General features: G+C 43.3%; 1 protein-coding gene across 1 annotated transcript in view; it reads left to right on the plus strand.

Moving 5' to 3' along the window:
- Nucleotides 1-4,379: 4,379 nt before the first annotated feature.
- Casc4 (cancer susceptibility candidate 4) overlaps nucleotides 4,380-4,473 on the plus strand; it is a gene marked incomplete in the record, with an annotated part of 137,150 nt that continues 137,056 nt past the window's right edge. Inside the window, 1 exon segment of the mRNA XM_013512605.1 lies at nucleotides 4,380-4,473.

Below are 4,473 nucleotides of genomic sequence, written 5' to 3' on the forward strand. Positions count from 1 at the left end.
ACAAAGGGTCAGAGGTTTAATACACCCTATAAAACTGGATACTTCAGTGCTAGGGAATAGAGAAAGATATGGCTGTGAAGGTTGGGAGAGGTTGGGTTATAGGCCTATAAAAAATGTAGTCTTGCCAAGTCTGGTGGTGCATGCCTGTAATCCCAACACTAGGGAGGCTAAGGCAGGAGGATCATGAGTTTGAGGCCAGCCTGGGTTTCATAGGGAGTTCAAAATCAGCCTCAAGCTGGGCGTGGTGGCGCACACCTGTAATCCCAGCACTCAGAAGGCTGAGACAGGAGGATCATTGTGAATTTGAGGCCAGCCTGGGCTACGAACTGAGCTCAAGGGCAGCCTGAACTGCATAAGTGAGACCCTGTCTCAATAAGACAAAAACAAAACATAAAAAAGTCAGCCTTGACTACATGGTGAGACCCTGTCATATGTACATATATACACACCAAATGTGTGCTTAAAATCTAGAAATTGCTAATCTTTTGACTCTAAAAAAGTTGTCAAAACCGTACAGATACCAATATGCTAGTAATTAGCTTTAGTATCTGCTGACTAAAAATATATAGTGAAAAGAGTTATGATGAACTCATTAGTAATTTCAAATACATTTTTATTTTGTTCATCACAAGTCTCAGACTTGTTAAAAAGGAGTGGGATTTTGTGGGCATTGTGTATTCAGTATGTAGACAAGCAGTGAACACGCCTTGAGAACCACAGCTGCAGTAATGGCAGGAAACACTTCCTGAATACTTGCTAAGTGCCTGTTTTGAAGCATTGGACACGTATGAACTCATTTAAGTCACACAATACACACATGAGACTAGGCTTCATTATTCTCCCCATTTGTAGGTGTTTGTTTTCTTTTACTTGGAGACTCTAATTTCTTTTTTTTTTTTTTTTTTTTTTTTTTTAGCATTTTTGAGACAGGGTTTCGCTATGCAGTTCAGGCTGGCTTTGAACTCACTTTGTAGCCCACACTGCTTTCGAACTTACAGTGATCCTTCTGCCTCAGCCTCCCGAGGGCTGGGATTACAGGTGTGCACCACCACACCAGGCTAGGAGATTCTAATTTTCAACTGAGGACCTTACTGTCTGTTCTAAGTCCATATCTCTTTGCCTTCTTGGTCTTTGGGGTGATGTTAGACTAACTTTAGATCAATGAGAAGGAAAGAAAACTCAGTTATAATTGTTTTGGCCCAATACTCTTTCTGTTTCTCGGTTACAGTTTGTCTACTGCCCACGTAAGAGTGCCCTGTGCTGAGCCAATCATATCTTACCTGTCTGCCCACAGTGATGAGTACAGGGGGTAGGTACCTGATTAGGATTGAAGTCAGAATCCTTCCATAGCCATTTTTACAGCAAGAGCTACAAGACAAACTTCTGTTGCTTCTTCACCCTACCCTCTTCTCTTCTTTAGCACAGCGGCGTGAACCCAGGGTCTTCACACTGAGCTAGATCTGCAGCCTTTTAAAAAAATTATTATTTTGAGGCAGGGTCTCTCGCTAAATTGCTTAGTTGCCCAGACTAGGTTTAAATTTGAAAACCTCCTAACTCAGTCTCCCAGAGTACAGGATTACAGGTGTGTGCCACCAGGCCTGGCTCCCTTGCTTTTTAGACCATGAAAATGTCAGAATACTGGGCCCATATTTCCTCTCTACAAGAAAAATGATCGTCTGTATATGTGTTGCCGAAGCAAGCACAGAAAAATGATCATCAAAATAGGAGATAATAAAGCCAAGCAGAGGTGAGAACGAGTTCTTGAAGCATGAAATCCCCTGTAGATGTCCTACTTCTAGCTCTTCTGCCAGTAGCACTGTGAGCTATCCTATAATTGCTTTCTTAAAATAGTGTCGGTTTAGTCTTTTCATTTACAATGGAAAGACCTCGCTTAACATATCTGTGTATTTTGTTTCTATGAACTACCACCTTCCTAACCTATTCCTAGTTTTCCTCTTCCAAGACCCCACCCTGGATACCATATTCCTTTTAGTCATGTGTCCTTAGACTCCTCTTGGTTGTGGCAGTGGCAGTTTTTGACTTTTCTTGTTTTTGAAGACCTTGATTTTTCTTAACAGTGTTGAGGATCTAGCTCAGGGTTCCACAAACTAGGGAAGCACTCTGTCTGAGCTATACCCCTTGCCCACTTTGATAGCTTCAAGGAGTATTGGGTAGGTACTGTACTTTGTGGAATGTCTTGTAACTTGTATTTGTCTGTTTTATTCTCATGGTCAAGGGTTATGAGGTTTTTGGGAGGAAGACCACAGAATGCTACTATAATATCATATCAAGGATACATGTTGTCAACATGATTTATCACTGTTAATGTTAATCTTGATCACCTGGCATTCACAACTGACTTTTACATTAATAAGTTCAATGTCTAATCCACAGATATCTATAGGAAAGCATTAACATACTGTCATGGTGATATCTGGACTGGCCTCATTAGCAGGAGGTATAGGCTGATGAGGTAACCAGCAAAATAGAAAAAAAAAAAAAAAAACTCTATGGAAGTGTGGAAAGAAGATTGACTTTCAAACTTCAGCCCTTCAATTTACTAGATGTATGACTTTGGACAAGTTACTTCTACATCTGTAAAATGGAATAATAGTACTAAATAATGCTTTTAAGCATCTGCTGAGAAAATGTATCTTTTGGGTAATACTACCCTAGATGTGTGATATTACACATTAGATATGTGAGAATCTTGTGTGAAAAATCAAACATTCTTGGAAAGTGTAATGTCTTCAGCAGTTCAAATCACTCTGGCTGAGCAGAGCAAGGCTAACGAGCTGAGGAAGGCGGGAGGGTAATGAGTTATTTTTGCCTTGCTTTCTTTTGCCAAAACCTGCTTATGGAGAGTAGAGATTTCTTAGGTCTTATGAACCTAGAGCAAAAGGTTCAACTTTGACATGCGCTAGAAATTAACAATTTTGGTGTTTCTTCTTTGTCTGCACAGAATCTGAGAGAAATCATTTCTCTTTGAAGTTGCAATAATTTTTCCAAGCTATATGGCAGATAGTTTTATTTTTCAAGTGGATCAGAAACATAATTATTCAAAGATGCAAAATCCTTCCTAAAAAGCTTACCATTTGATTTGAATGAAAATACCGAAAGTTTTGGGTTCTTGAGGTTTTATGGTCATAGAAGTTCTTGATCCTGAGGTTTGAAAAAAAAAAAAAGGCAACTCCTCCTTAAACAGGTTAGAACCAGTACCTTTTTAATTCACTTACCAAGGAAATAGGCAGAGAAAACGAGGAGGTGGGGCTTTCTCTGCATCGCTGAAATTAACACTACACACGCAGCAATAGCTAGGTACAATGCAAAGAGCAATGGTGTTAAAAGTCCAGTGATTTGGATTAAAGCCTACCTCTACTTTAGATAAGACACTGGATTTCGATAAAGTTTTCAAACGTCTCATCGGTAAAACTGTGTTGTTGAAAGGATGATTAAAACAACTTGTGGGCCAGGTGTGGTGGTGTGTGCCTGTAATCCCATTACTCGGGAGGCTGAGGCAGAAGGATCACCATGAGTTCAAGGCCAGCCTGGACCACATATCGAGATCCTGTCTCAAAAACAAAACAAAACAAAAAACTTGTAAGAGCTATTATTTCTAACTCAGGGTGTGTTTTGTCAGTAAGGGTGCAATGATTACCCTTAACTGAGGGTAGCTTCTGGACTTTCTGTTGGGAAGCCCAGCTGAGGCAAAAGCAGCAGTGCATTTAAAACAGGAGCTCATCACATTCTTAGTCTTTAGGTTTAGGGCAGCAGTAACCTTGGAAACCAGGCTGGCACCACCTTTCATTTCTAAAGCTTACGTTCTCCTGCTTTTTCCCCATAACGTTCGGGGCATCGCTCTTTTACGGTCTTTTTACTGTTGTTTTCTACACACACACACACACACACACACACACACACACACACCTACTGAAGCGAGTACAAAACATTTCTAGCGACCCCTTTTTGGTTGAAGATCACCTATCGTTTTCCCTACTTCGCCATCGCAGCCCCAGAAGACCTCAGACTCCTAGGAACTCTCTAGACCTTGGCTCAAAGGAACCAAGAAAGTAACAGCCGGAAGAACTCCGGCTCAGGTAAGAGACGCAGCGCAGGTCGCCGAACTCAACACCGCACACAACCCACCAGCTACAACCGTGGCAAGATGACTGCGGCGCAGACGCGAGGAGGTGCGCCCTCGCGAGAAGATGGGCTGCGGCGGAAATCGACGAGCGGCCCCCTCCGCGAACCCGTCCCCATGGTAGGCGGGGCCAGGAAGAACCCGTCCCCTTCCGGCTCTTCTGCCCGCCCCGAACCCTGAGAGGCCGGGCGGGGTGCGACCGCGGGCTTCTCCAGGCCTTCGGTGGTGGTGTAGGTTTGGTTCCGAGCCTTCGGAGGGCGCTGGGGCCGGGTGTGGAGGGGGGGGCGGGGAGGGACCCGGGCTCGCGGCCCCGCCCCCTTCTACCCCCCCTC

This window comes from Chinchilla lanigera, unplaced genomic scaffold (genome assembly GCF_000276665.1).
Source record: "Chinchilla lanigera isolate Chin_1 unplaced genomic scaffold, ChiLan1.0 scaffold00015, whole genome shotgun sequence".
Taxonomy (NCBI): domain Eukaryota; kingdom Metazoa; phylum Chordata; class Mammalia; order Rodentia; family Chinchillidae; genus Chinchilla; species Chinchilla lanigera.